The 15,717-nt window shown below is 40.4% G+C and overlaps 1 protein-coding gene across 1 annotated transcript in view; it reads left to right on the top strand.

The window, feature by feature from the left end:
- FMN2 (formin 2) overlaps positions 1 to 15,717 on the top strand; it is a gene marked incomplete at its 5' end in the record, with an annotated part of 310,722 nt that overhangs the window by 108,667 nt on the left and 186,338 nt on the right. The gene's annotated exons all lie outside the window — the stretch shown is intronic.

The following is a 15,717-nucleotide window of genomic DNA, read 5'->3' as shown; positions in this document are numbered from 1 at the left end:
TGTTCTACCACATGGACATGGACACTGGTGCTGTCAAGGGCCATTTTGGCTCCAGTGCTGGGACACCTCAGGCTAAGTAACTAACTGGGCATGGACGCAGCCCCATCCAACAGCAGACAGGCTGCCTTAAGAACCCTTGAGCCCACAGGTGCCTCTGGACCCAGTTCCACCCACCAGCGTGCAGACACCAGCTGTAAGCAAACCACAGCACTGCAGTCTGGACCAGCCATCCCACTAGAGAGCAGGCCTTTCCCAGTAGCAGGCCAACACAAGTGTCAAGAAAACTCGGGACCTGCAGAAATCTTTGTTAGGAACTGGTGCCATCCACCAGTGATCTGACACACCTGCTCTAGGACCCCTGGGGCCCAGCAACCAGACCTCAGGACCTGGTTCTGCCCACCAGTAGGCTGGTACTTGTCCTAGGACCTGACTTCACTCACCAGTGGGTGGGCAACAGCCCTGGTATCACCTGGACCCTGAATCCGCCCACCAGAGAGCCAGCACTAGCCCCAGGCTTCCCTGGGGTTCTGAAGTCAGCTGCCTCATGACCCACTTCTGCCAACCAGTGGCCAGCAGCCTCTGCACAAGCCACACCAGGTAACTAAATAGACTGGGAGCCACCAGGCCTACTGGATCACCCACATAATCAGCCTGCCACAACAGAAAGACCCAGACAGATGTCATAGGGGGGGACCCCTAGAGCATATGGCTCTGGTGATGAGAGGGGAGTGTGCTGCTGGAATTCTGTCTCGCAAAAAAGCCCCTTCTTTAAGGTCGGGAAACATACCTACCAGACCCATAAAAGTAAAAACAGCAAGTAGGAAAAATGAGGTGACAGGCGAAAATGTTCCAGATGAAGGGAAAAGATAAAACCTCAGAAGAAGAACCGAGTGAAGTGGAGATAGGAAATCTACCCAGGAAAGAGTTCTAGGTAATGACCGTAAAGATGATCAAAGAACTTGGGAGAAGAATGCATGCACAGAGTGAGAAGTTAGAAGTTTTCAACAAAGAGTCAGAAAATATAAAGAACAACTAAACAGATGCAGAATACAATAAGTGAAATGTAAAATATACTAGAAGGAATCAATAGTAAAGTAAATGATACAGAGGAATGGATCAGCAAGCTGGAAGACAGAGCAGTGGAAATTGCTGATGCTGAACAGAAAAAAGAAAAAGAATGCAAAGAAATGAGGACAGTTTAAGACACCTCTGGGACAATATGAAGCATACTAATATTTGCACTGTAAGGGTCCCAGAAGGAGAAGAGAGAAGAGAAAGGGGCTGAGAACATAATTGAAGACATAATAGCTGAAAACTTCCCTAACCTAGGGAAAGGAGAGTTGCCAAGTGTAGGAAGTGCAGAGTTCTATAGAGGACTAAGCCAAAGAGGAACACACCAAGGCATATTGTAATTAAATTGGCAAAAACAAAAGGCAAAGAGAGAATATTAAACTCAGCAAAGGGGTAAATGAATCCTGAGAGAGTGGCCAAGATGGTGGAGTAAAAGAACCCTAAGCTCACCTCCTGTTGTAAGGACACCAAAATCACAAAAATCTGCAGAACAACCATCATTGAAAAAGTCTGAAACCTACCAGAAAAGATCTCCACAACTAAAGACATAAAGAAGGAAGCACAACAAATCTGGTAGGAAGGGTGGAGTTGTGATATAATCAAATCTGACACTCTCTGGTTGGGCGACCCACAAACTGGGGAATAATTATATTACAGAGGGTTTCCCACAGGAGTGAGAGTTCTGAGCCCCATGTCAGGCCCCCAAGTGTGGGGAAAACAGAGATTTCACTCTTATAGGGTGCACACAAAATCTCACGCACACCAGGAACAAGGGCAAAAGCTACAGTTTCATAGAAGCCTGAGACAGACCTACCTGCTGGTCTTGGAGGGTCTCCTGGGAAAGCAGGGGTGTCTCTGGCTCACTTTGGGGAGAAGGACACTGGTGGTGGACATGTCAGGGAGCATTCACCTGTGTGAGCTCTCCTGGAGGCTGACATATTGTCATTAAAGCCTGGTCCCACCCAACAGCCTGTAGGCACCAGTGCTTGGACACCTCTGGCCAAAGAAGAAACGGGGAAGGACACATCCCCACCTATAGGCAGGCAGGCTAGAGACACAGCCACCTCTAGACACACCCTAGGCATGACCCTGCCCACCAGAGGGCCAAGACCCAGCTCCACCCACCGGTGGACAGGCACCAGCCCCTCACACCACGAAGCCTGCACAAGCCTCTAGGCCAGCCTCACCCACCAGGGGGCAGACACCAGAAGCAAGAAAACTATGGTCCTGCAGCCTGCAGATAGAATCCACAACTGCAGGCCAGACACTACCCTGGGACCAGCTGGCCCTTGGCCCTTGGGTGACGAGAGGAGAGTGGACTCCTGGGATGCATAGGGTGTTTCCTACAGAGGGCCACTTCTCCAAGGTCAAGAAATGTAACTGACCTACCACATATGTAAAAATACAAATAGCAATTTAGACACAATGAGGTGACAGAGGAATGCATTTCAGAAGAAGGAACAAGATAAAACCCCAGAAGAAGAAATAAGTGACATGAAGATAGGCAATCTTTCTGAGAAAGAGTTCAGGGTAATGATTGTAAAAATGATCAAAGAACTCGGGAGGAGAATGGATGTACAGAGTGAAAATTAAAAGTTTTTTATTTTTTTTAAACAAAGAATTAGAAAATATAAAAGCAGCGAGGGAAAAGGAACAAGTAACATACAAGGGGATTGCCATAAGGCTATCAGTTGAATTTTCAGAAGAAACTGTGAAGGCCAGGAGTCAGGGGCATGATGTATTTAAAGTGATGAAGGGGAAGAGCCTACAACCAAGAATATTCTACCCATCAAGGTTCTCTTTCAGGTGTTTGATTGAGAGATTAAAAGTATCACAGACAAGCAAGAGCTAAGAGTTCAGCACCACCGAAACATCTTTACAACAAATATTAAAAGAACTTCTCGGGCTTCCCTGGTGGTGCAGTGGTTGGGAGTCCGCCTGCCGATGCAGGGGACACGGGTTCTTGCCCCGGTCCGGGAAGATCCCACATGTCGCGGAGCGGCTGGACCCATGAGCCATGGCTGCTGAGCCTGCGCGTCCAGAGCCTGTGCTCCGCAGCGGGAGAGGCAACAACAGTGAGAAGACCGCAAACCGCAAAAAAAAAAAAAAAAAAAAAAAAAGAACTTCTCTAAGTGAGAAAGAAAAGGTGACAACCAGAAATATGAAAATTATGAAAGGAAAAAGTTCATCAGTAAAGGCAAACATATAGTAAAGATAGGAAGTCATCCACACAAAAAGCTAGTAGGAATATTAGAAGACAAAAGTAGTAAAATCATCCATATCCACAATAAGCAGTTAAGTGATACACAAAACAATTAAATGTAAAATATATCAAAAACAGTAATCAGGAGGCTAGGAGAATACAAATGCAGGGTTTGTATTTTTATTTGTTTACTTATTTTAAAAAATTATTTATTTTTGGCTGTGTTGGGTCTTCGTTGCTACACGCAGGCTTTCTATAGTTGTGGTGAATGGGGGTTACTCTTTGTTGAGGTGTGCAGGCTTCTCATTGCAATGGCTTCTCTTGTTGCAGAGCACAGGCCCTAGGCCCACGGGGTTCAGTAGTTGTGGCTCATGGGCTTAGTTGCTCCATGGCATGTGGGATCTTCCCAGACCAGGGGTTGAACCCATGTCCCCTGCATTGGCAGATGGATTCTTAACCACTTCACCACCAGGAAAGCCCCAAATGCAGGGTTTTTATAACGTGCTTGAAATTAAGAGATCAATAAACTTATAGCAATCATATATATACATATAAGTATATATAAATATATATATATTTTTATATATAAATATATATATATATTTGTGTATATGCTGCCAATAAGAGACTCACTTTAGATCTAAGAAGACATAGACTGAAAATGAGGGGATGGAAAAATGTATTCCATGCAAATGGATTGAAAAGAAAGCCAGGGTAGCAATACTTATATCAGAAAAAATAGACTTTACAGTAAAGACTGTTAAAAGAGACAAAGAAAGATATTACGTTATGATCAAGGGATCAATCCAAGAAGAAGATATAAGAATTGTAAATATATATGCACCCAACATAGGAGCACCTAAATACATATTGCAAATATTAACAGACATGAAGGGAGAAATCAACAGTAACACAGTAATAAAGGCAGTTCTAAGAGAGATGTTTATAGCGATAGAAGTTTATTTCATCAAACAAGAAAAATCTTAGATAAACCACCTAACCTTATACCTAAAGGAGCTAGAAAAAGAAGAACAAACAAAACCCAAATTTAGTTGAAGGAAATAAATCATAAAGATCAGAGCAGAAATAAATGAGAGTAAAAAAAAGAATAGAAAAGATCAGTGAAACGAATAGCTGGTTCTTTGAAACGATATTTTAAAAATTGATAAAGGTTTGACCACAATCATCAAGAAACAGAGAGAGGGCCCAAATCAATAAAATCCAAAATGAAAAAGGAAAACTTACACCTGACACCTCAGAAATACAGAGGACCATAAGAGACTACTAAAAGCAACTATACACCAATAAAATGGACAACATAAAAGAAATGGACAAATTCTTAGAAAGGTACAATCTGTCAAGTTGGAACTGGGAAGAAATAGAAGATATGAACAGACAAATTACCAAGAATGAAATTGCGTCAGTAATTAAAAAACAAAATGAAAAAACCAACTTCCAACAAACAAAAGACCAGATGGCTTCACAGGTGGATTCTACCAAAGATTCACAGAAGAGTTAACACCTAACCTTTTCAAAGTAGTCCAAAAAAATTGCAGAGGAAGCAATGCTTCTGAATTCATTCTGTGAGGCCAGCATAACCCTGATACCAAAACCAGACAAAGATATCACGAAAAAAGAACATTACAAGCCAATATCACCGATGAACATGGATGCAAAAGTCCTCCTCAAAATATTAGCAAACTGAATCCAACAATACATCAAAAGGTTCATACACCATGATCAAATGGGATTTATTCCAGGAATGCAAGGATGGTTCAGTGTCCTCAAATCAGTCAATGTGATATATCACATTAACAAATTGAAGAATAAAAACATATGATTGTCTCAATAGATGTAGAAAAAGGTTTTGACAATGTTCAACATCCATATATGACTCAAACTCTCCAGAAAGTGGGTATAAAGGAACATACCTCAATAAAATAAAAGCCTTATGTGAGAAACCCACAGCTAACATCATACTCAGTTGTGAAAAGCTGAAAGTATTTCCTCTAAGATCAGGGACAAGACAAGGATGCCCACTCTCACCACTTTTATTCAACATACTACTGGAAGTCCTAGCCACAGCAATCAGACAATAAAAAGAAATAAAAGGAATCCAGATTGGAAAGGAAGAAGTAAAACTCTCACTGTTTGCAAATGATATGATACCATACATAGAAGATTCTAAAGACACCACTGGAAAACTACTAGAGCTCATCAATAAATTTGGTAAAGTTGAAGGATATAAAATTAATATAAACAAATCTGTCACCTTTCTATATACCTCAACAAACTATCGAAAGAGAAACTGAGGAAACAATCCCATTTACCATCAAATTAAAAAGAATAAAATGCCTAGTCTGTACTTGGAAAACTATAAGACACTGGTGAACGAAATTGAGGACGACACAGACAGATGGAAAGATATACTGTGTTCATGAACTGGAAGGATTAATGTTTTTAAAATGACCATAGTACCCAAGGCAATCCACAGATTCAATGCAATCCCTATCAAAATATCAAGGGTGTTTATCACAGAACTAGAACAAATAATTTAAAAACTTTTTATGGAAACACAAGACTCCAAATAGGCAAAACAATTTTGACGAAGAAGAACAGAACTAGATGAATCAGGCTCCCTGACGTCACACTATACTGCAAAGTTACAGTAATCAAAACAAGATGGTACTCACAATGTTCGTTGCAGCTCTATTTACAATAGTCAGGACATGGAAGCAACCTAAGTGTCCATCAACAGAAGAATGGGTAAAGAAGATATGGCACATATATACAATGGACTGTTAGCCATAAAAAGAAATGAAATTGAGTTATTTGTAATGAGGTGGACGGACCTAGAGTCTGTCATACAGAGTGAAGTAAGTCAGAAAGAGAAAAGCAGATACCATATGGTAATACATATATATGGATCTAAAAAAAAAAAGTTCTGAAGAACCTAGGGGCAGGACAGGAATAAAGACGCAGACATAGAGAATGGACTTGAGGACACAGGCGGGGGAAGGATAAGCTGGGACGAAGTGAGAGAGTGGCATGGACTTATATATACTACCAAATGTAAAATAGATGGCTAATAGGAAGCAGCCACATAGCACAGGGAGATCAGCTTGGTGCTCTGTGACCACCTAGAGGGGTGGGATAGGAGGGTGGGAGAGAGATGCAAGAGGGAGGAGATATGGGGATATATGCATATGTATAGCTGATTCACTTTGTTATAAAGCAGAAACTAAGACACCATTGTAAAGCAAATATGCTCCAATAAAGATGTTATAAAAACCCACAAACAAACAAAACAAAACAATATGGTACTGATACAAAAACAGACACACAGATCCATGGAACAGATTAGAGTCCAGAAATAAACCTGAGCTTATATTGTCAAATTCATCTACAGCAAAGGAGGCAAGAGTATACAGTGGAGAAGACAGTTTCTTCAATAAGTGGTGCTGGCAAAACTGGACAGCTACATTTAAAAGAATGAAATTAGAATACTCTCTAACACTGTACACAAAAATAAACTCAAAATGGATTAAAGGCCTAAATATCAATGTAACACCAGAAACCATAAAACTCCTACAAGAAAAGATAGGCAGAACACTCTTTGACACAAATGATAGCAATAGTTTTATGGATCTGTCTCCTAAAACAAAAGAAATAAAAACCAGCATAAATAGATGAGAGCTAATTAATCTGAAAAGCTTTTGCATGGCAAAGGAAGCCATCAACAAAATGAAAAGACAATCTACTGAATGGGAGAAAATATTTGCAAATTATGTGACTGATAAGGGGCTAATATACAGAATACATAAATAGCTCATACAACTCAACATCAAAAAACAAAAACCCTGGCACTTCCCTGGTGGTCTAGTGACTAAGACTCTGTGCTCGCAGTGCAGGGGGCCCAGGATTGATCCCTGGTCAGGGAACTAGATCCCACATGCATGCTGCAACTATAGATCCCGCATGCCACAATGAAGGTCCTGCATGCTGCAACTAAGACCTGGTGCAGCCTAAATAAATAAATAAATATTAAAAACAAAAAACAAAAACCCCAATTTAAAAATAGGCAAAAGACCTGAATAAGCTTTTTCCTAAAGATGACCTACAGATGGCCAACAGGCACATGAAAATATACTCAACATCATTAGTCCTCAGAGAAATGAAAATCAAAACCACAATGAGATATCACCTCACACCTGTCAGAATGGCTGTCATCAAAAGGAACACAATGACAGAATATGTATATGTGTATATAACTGAGTCACTTTGCTGTGCAGAAGAAATTAACACGTTGTAAATCAAGTATACTTCAATAAAATTTTTAAAAAATAATAAAGAAAATGTAAGAAAAAGAAGGAACACAATAACAAATGTTGGTGAGAATGTGGAGAAAACAGGCCCCACATACACTGTTGGTGGGAAGGTAAACTGGTGCAGACACTATGGAAAACAGTATGGAGGTTTCTCAAAAAAACTAAAACCTACCATGTGACCCAGCAATTTCACTCCTGGGTATTTATCTGAAGAAAAAAAAAAAAAGAAAACACTAATTCGAAAAGATACATGCAGCCCAGTGTTCATAGCAACATTATTTATAATTGCCAAGATATGGAAGCAACCTAAGTTTCCATCAAGAGATGAATGGATAAAGAAGATGTGGTACATTTATACAATGGAATATTATTCAGCTATAAAAAAAATGAAATTCAGGGAAAACCAAAACGAACTTTTTGGCCAATCCAGTAGTTTGTGTCATCTTTGTATTAACCTCTTAATTATTCCTCCATGGTAGATGAAGAGAGGGGAAGGTAGTAGGTGTCCATGCTGTGGATGGTGGCTCCTCATGTTGGCCTCTCTTGGGGTCATCTGTGAAGAGCCCTGGGCGCTCTGGAGAAGCAGTTCTGAGCACGGAGACCCTGCCCCCTCCCCTCTCATTCCAGTCTTAAGGGAGCAGTTGAGCCTGTGTGAGCAGGTGTGTAATCCTGAGCTTTAGTTGGCTGGAGTCTGTCCCCCTTCTCTCCTACCTCCTGTCCCTGCTTTTCTCCTTTTTCTCTACCCATTCCTCTCTCTTGTCTTTTTTTCTTACTCATCTGTTATTGGTAATCAGTTTACCCAGAGGGCTTCCTCCTTTTCTATAACCAAAACACTTTTTCCTGAAAGTGTCCCCTTGGGAGAGGAAGACACTGTGTGGGTGTGAGGGTGACCCACACGGGGGCACAGTTGCTCTCAGCCATCTTCATAAATTGTGGTGACAAAAGGCATCCCTTTCTGAAATGCCTTGGATAAAATATTTGAATTGTAGTAATGTGATGTAAGTTGTATACATGCACTTAAGATATATGAATATGCCTATATGGATATCAGAAATATTTCCCATTATCTTATTGGAGACGCTTTTAGAGATTATCTTTTTTTAAAAAATTATTATTAACATATTAGGAAGTGCCTTTGTCATTGAACCAATATCAATACATTATTATTAGCTAAGGTCCATACTTGATTCAGATTCCCTTAGGTTTTTTTTTCTTTTTTTTATAATAGCTAACATTTATTGGGTGTTCATAATACACTACCCACTGAGCTAAGTAACTTATAGGCTTTATCTCATTCGTCACAACCATCAGAGGTAAGGCACCATTATTATCTCCACTTCAAGGAAGGGAGATTTAATATTGGAAGGTTATGGAATTCTTTTTTATTTTTTTAAACAGCAGCTTCTTATTAGTCATCAATTTTATACACATCAGTGTATACATGTCAACCCCAAGCGCCCAATTCATCACACCCCCACTCCCACCCTCCCCACAGCTTTCTCCCCTTGGTGTCCATACGTTTGTTCTCTACATTTGTGTCTCAATTTCTGCCCTGAAAACTGGTTCATCTGTACCATTTTTCTAGGTTCCATATATATGTGTTAATATATGATATTTGTTTTTCTCGTTCTGACTTACTTCACTCTGTATGACAGTCTCTAGATCCATCCACATCTCAACAAATGACCCAATTTCGTTCCTTTTTATGGCTGAGTAATATTCCTTGTATATATGTACCACATCTTCTTTATCCATTTATCTGTCGATGGGCATTTAGGTTGCTTCCATGACCTGGCTATTGGAAATAGTGCTGCAGTGAACATTGGGGTGCATGTGTCTTTTTGAATTGTGGTTTTCTCTGGGTATATGCCCAGTAGTGGGATTGCTGGATCATATGGTAATTCTATTTTTAGTCTTTTAAGGAACCTCCGTACTGTTCTCCATAGTGGCTGTATCAGTTTACATTCCCACCAACAGAGCAAGAGGACTCACTTTTCTCCACATTTGTTGTTTGTAGATTTTCTGATGAAGCCCATTCTAACTGGTGTGAGGTGATACCTCATTGTAGTTTTGATTTACATTTCTCTAATAATTAGTGATGTTGAGCAGCTTTTCATGTGCTTCTTGGCTATCTGTGTGTCTTCTTTGGAGAAATATCTATTTAGGTCTTCTGCCCATTTTTGGATTGGATTGCTTGTTTTTATTTTTAAATTGACCTGCATGAGCTGTTTATATATTTTAGAGATTAATCCTTTGTCCGATGATTCGTTTGCAAATATTTTCTCCCATTCTGAGGGTTGTCTTTTCGTCGTCTTTATGGTTTCCTTTGCTGTCCAAAAGCTTTTAAGTTTCATTAGGTCCCATTTGTTTATTTTTGTTTTTATTTCCATTACTCTAGGAGGTGGATCAAAAAAGATGTTGCTGTGATTTATGTCAAAGAGCGTACTTCCTATGTTTTCCTCTAAGAGTTTTATAGTGTCTGGTCTTGCATTTAGGTCTCTAATCCATTTTGAGTTTATATTTGTGTATGGTATTAGGGAGTGTTCTAATTTCATTCTTTTACATGTAGCTGTCCAGTTTTCCCAGCACCACTTATTGAAGAGACTGTCTTTTCTCCATTGTATATCCTTGTCTCCTTTGTCATAGATTAGTTGACCATAGGTGCGTGGGTTTACCTCTGGGCTTTCTCTCTTGTTCCATTCATCTGTGTTGCTGTTTTTGTGCCAGTACCATATTGTCTTGATTACTGTAGCTTTGTAGTATAGTCTGAAGTCAGGGAGTCTGATTCCTCCAGTTCTGTTTTTTTCCCTCAAGACTGCTTTGACTAGTCGGGGTCTTTTGTGTTTCCATGCAAATTTTAAGAGTTTTTGTTCTAGTTCTGTAAAAATTGCCATTGGTAGTTTGATGGGGATTGCATTGAATCTGTAGATTGCTTTGGGTAGTATAGTCATTTTCACAATATTGATTCTTCCAATCCAAGAGCCTGGTATATCTCTCCATGTGTTGGTATCATCTTTAATTTCTTTCATCAGTGTCTTATACTTTTCTGAATACAGGTCTTTTGTCTCCCTAGGTAGGTTTATTCCTAGGTATTTTATTCTTTTTTTTGCAATGGTAAATGGGAGTGTTTCCATAATTTCTCTTTCAGTTTTTTCATCATTAGTGTATAGGAATGCCAGAGATTTCTGTGCATTAATTTTGTATCCTGCAACTTTACCAAATTCATTGATTAGCTCTAGTAGTTTTCTGGTAGCATCTTTAGGATTCTCTATGTATAGTATCATGTCATCTGCAAACAGTGACAGTTTTACTTCTTCTTTTCCAATTCGTATTCCTTTTATTTCTTTTTCTTCTCTGATTTCCGAGGCTAGGACTTCCAAAACTATGTTGAATAACAGTGGTGAGAGTGGACATCCTTGTCTTGTTCCTGAACTTAGAGGAAATGCTTTCAGTTTTTCATCATTGAGAATGATGTTTGCTGTGGGTTTGGCCTATATGGGCTTTATTATGTTGAGGTTGGTTCCCTCTATGCCCACTTTCTGGAGACTTTTTATGATAAATCGGTGTTGATTTTTGTCAAAAGCGTTTCCTGCATCTACTGAGATGATCATATGGTTTTTATTCTTCAGATTGTTAATATGGTGTATCACATTGATTGATTTGCGTATATTGAAGAATCCTTGCATCCCTGGGATAAATCCCACTTGGTCATGGTGTTTGATCCTTTTCATGTGTTGTTGGATTCCGTTTGGTAGTGTTTTGTTCAGGATTTTTTCATCTATATTCATCAGTGATATTGGTCTCTAATTTTCTTTTTTTGTAGTATGTTTGTCTGGTTTTGGTATCAGGCTGAGGTGGCCTCATAGAATGTGTTTGGGAGTGTCGTTCCTGCGCAATTTTTTGGTAGAGTTTGAGAAGGATGGGTGTTAGCTCTTCTGTAAATGTTTGATAGAATTCACCCTTGAAGCCATGTGGTCCTGGACTTCTGTTTTTTTGGAAGATTTTTAATCGGAGTTTCAATTTCATTACGTGTGATTGGTCTGTTCATATTTTTTATTTCTTCCTGGTTCAGTCTTGGAAGGTTATACCTGTCTCAGAATTTGTCCATTTCTTCCAGGTTGTTCATTTTATTGGCATAGAATTGCTTGTAGTAGTCTTTTAGGATGCTTTGTATTTCTGTGTTGTCTGTTGTAAGTTCCCCTTTTTCATTCTAATTTTATTGATTTGAGTCCTCTCCCTCTTTTTCTTGATGAGTCTGGTTAAAGGTTTATCAACTTTTTTTATCTTCTCAAAGAACCAACTTTTAGTTTTACTGATCTTTGCTATTGTTTCCTTTGTTCTTATTTCATTTATTTCTGCTCTGATCTTTATGATTTCTTTCGTTCTGCTAACTTTGGGTTTTGTTTGTTCTTCTTTCTCTAGTTCCTTTAGGTGTAAGGTTAGATTATTTGTTTTAGATTTTTCTTGTTTCTTGAGGTAGGCTTGTATAGCTATAAACTTCCTTCTTAGAACTGCTTTTGCTGCATCCCATGGATTTTGGGTCACCATGTTTTCATTGTCGTTTGTCTCTAGGTATCTTTTGACTTCCTCTTTGTTTTCTTCAGTGATCTCTTGGTTATTTAGTAATGTATTGTTTAGCTTCCATGTGTTTGTGTTTTTTATGTTTTTTTCCCCTGAAATTCATTTCTAATCTCATAGCGTTGTGGTCAGAGAAGATGCTTGATATGATTTCAATTTCCTTAAATTTACTGAGGCTTGATTTGTGACCCAAGATGTGATCTATCCTGTAGAATGTCCCATGAGCACTTGAGAAGAAAATGTAATGGGCTGTTTTTTGATGGAATGTCCTATGAATATCAAATAAATCTATCTGGTCTATTGTGTCATTTAAAGCTTCTCTTTCCTTATTTACTTTCATTTTGGATGATCTGTCTATTGTTGTAAGTGAGGTGTTAATGTCCCCCAGTATTGTTTTACTGTCGATTTCCTCTTTTACAGCTGTTAGCATTTGCCTTATGTATTGAGGTGCTCCTATGTTGGGTGCATGTATATTTATAATTCTTATATCTCCTTCTTGGATTGATCCCTTTGATCATTATGTAGTGTGCTTCCTTTTCTCTTGTAACTTTTTTTTTGTTTTTTGTGGTACATGGGCCTCTCACAGTTGTGGCCTCTCCCATTGCAGAGCACAGGCTCCGGATGTGCAGGTTCAGAGGGCATGGCTCATGGACCCAGCCACACTGTGGCATGTGGGATCCGCCCAGACCAGGGCATGAACCTGTATCCCCTGCATCGGCAGGTAGACTCTCAACCACTGCATCACCACAGAAGCCCCCAACATTCTTTATTTTAAAGTCTATTTTATCTGATATGAGTATTGCTACTCCAGCTTTCTTTTGATTTCCATTTGCATGGAATATCTTTTTCCATCCCCTCACTTTCAGGCTGTAAGTGTCCCTAGGTCTGAAGTGGGTCTCTTGTAGACAGCATATATATGGGTCTTTTTTTTGTATCCATTCCGCAACCCTGTGTCTTTTGGTTGGAGCTTTTAATCCATTCACATTTAAGGTAATTATCGATATGTATGTTTGTATGACCATTTCCTTAAATGTTTTGGGTTTGTTTTTGTAGGCCCTTTTCTTCTCTTGTGTTTCTCACTTAGAGAAGTTCCTTTAACATTTGTTATAGAGCTGGTTTGGTGGTGCTGAATTCTCTTAGCTTTTGCTTGGCTGTAAAGCTTTTGATTTCTCCATTGAATCTGAATGAGATCCTTGCCGGGTAGCGTAATCTTGGTTGTAGGTTCTTCCCTTTCATCACTTTAAGTATATCATACCACTCCTATCTGGTTTGTAGAGTTTCTGCTGAGAAATCAGCTGTTAACCTTATGGGAGTTCCCTTGTATATTATTTTTTGTTTTTCCCTTGCTGCTTTCAATAATTTTTTAAAAATTCATTTATTTTTGGCTGTGTTGGGTCTTCATTGCTGCACGTGGGCTTCCTCTAGTTGCAGTGAGCTGGGGCTACTCTCCGTTGTGGTGCGCGGGCTTCCCATTGCGCTGGCTTCTTTTGTTGCAGAGCACAGGCTCTAGGCATGTGGGCTCAGTAGTTGTGGCTCGTGGGCTCTAGAGCGCAAGCTCAGTAGTTGTGGCACACGGGCTTAGTTGCTCCGTGGCATGTGGGATCTTCTCGGACCAGGGCTCGAACCCGTGTCCCTTGCATTGGCAGGCGGATTCTTAACCACTGTGCCACCAGGGAAGCCCAATAATTTTTCTTTGTCTTTAATTTTTGCCAATTTGATCACTATGTGTCTCGGCATGTTTCTCCTTGGGTTTACACTGTATGGGAATTGCTTCACCTCCTGGACTTGGGTGACTATTTCCTTACCCATGTTAGGGAAGTTTACAACTGTAATCTCTTCAAATATTTTCTCGGGTCCTTTCTCTCTCTCTTCTCCTTCTGGGACCCCTATAATGGGAATGTTTTTGTGTTTAATGTTGTCCCAGAGTTCTGTTAGGCTGTCTTCATTTCTTTTCATTCTTTTTCTCTATCCTGTTCCGCAGCAGTGAATTCACCATTCTGTCTTCCAGGTCACTTACCTGTTCTTCTACCTCAGTTATTCTGCTATTGATTCCTTCTAGTGCAGTTTTCCTTTCAGTTAATGTATTGTTCTTCTGTTTGTTTGTTCTTTAATTCTTCTAGGTCTTTGTTAAACATTTATTGCATCTTCTCGATCTTTGCCTCCATTCTTTTTCCTACATCCTGGAGCATCTTCACTATCATTATTCTGAATTCTTTTTCTGGAAGGTTTCCTATCTGCACTTCATTTAGTTGTTTTTCTGGGGTTTTATCTTGTTCCTTCATCTGGTACATAGCCCTCTGCCTTTTCATCTTGTCTACCTTTCTGTGAATGTAGTTTTTGTTCCACAGGCTGCAGGATTGTAGTTCTTCTTGCTTCTGCTGTCTGCCCTCTGGTGGATGAGGCTCTCTAAGAGGCTTGTGCAGGTTTCCTGATGGGAGGGACTGGTGGTGGGTTGAGATGGGTGTTGCTGTGGTGGGCAGAGCTCAGTAAAACTTTAATCCACTTGTATGCTGATGGGTGGGGCTGGGTTCCCTCCCTGTTGGTTGTTTGGCCTGAGGCAACCCAACATTGGAACCTACCTGGGCTCTTTCTTGGGGCTAATGACAGACTCTGGGAGGGCTCACGCCAAGGAGTACTTCCCAGAACTTCTGCTGCCAGTGTCCCCATCCCCACGTTAAGCCACCCGTCTCCACAGGAGATCATCCAACACCAGCAGGTAGGTCTGGTTCAGTCTTCTATGGGGTCACTGCTCCTTCCCCTGGGTTCTGAAGCACACAGTACTTTGTGTGTGCCCTCCAAGAGTGGAGTCTCTGTTTCCCCCAGTCCTGTCAAAGTCCTGCAATCAAATCCCACAAGCCTTCAAAGTCTGATTCTCTAGGAATTCCTCCTCCCGTTGCCGGACCCCCAGCTTGGGAAGCCTGACGTGGGGCTTAGAACCTTCATTCCAGTGGATGAACTTCTGTGGTATAAGTGTTCTCCAGTCTGTGAGTCACCCACCCAGTAGTTATGGGATTTGATTTTATTGTGATTGCAACCCTCCTACGATCTCACTGCGGCTTCTCCTTTGTCTTTGCATGTGGGGTATCTTTTTTGGTGAGTTCCAGTGTCTTCCTGTCAATGATTTTCCAGCAGCTAGTTGTGATTCTGGTGTTCTCACAAGAGGGAATGAAAGCATGTCCTTCTTCTCCGCCATCTTGGTTCAGGCTCCCAAGCTCGCAATCCCTGCTCACATATTGTAGCTCTCTCTGGGACACTTCTCCACCTCTTAGAGATTACCTTTTAAAGGTTGTGATTAACTGTAAAACTCAGGATTTAAAATGTCTTTAGGGAACGTCCTAGTAGCAGATGTTAATGGGCAGGAAGAGAGTAGCCTATGGTGGCATTATGTGGGTCTGTCACTCAGTCTCTTCTTCCCTCTTCTCAGCGGTCTGCCGGTCTTCCATGATTTCATTCGAAGATTAGACAGGGGCCTTCGGACTTCATGGTCACGTGTGTAAACTAATTTGAAATCCGAGGATGGAAAAGCAGGGACCAGTG

The sequence above is a fragment of the Grampus griseus genome (genome assembly GCF_964374135.1).
Source record: "Grampus griseus genome assembly, chromosome: 16".
NCBI lineage: Eukaryota > Metazoa > Chordata > Mammalia > Artiodactyla > Delphinidae > Grampus > Grampus griseus.
The sequence above is the reverse complement of the archived record's forward strand: the minus strand, read 5'-3'. Positions and strand labels throughout refer to the sequence as shown.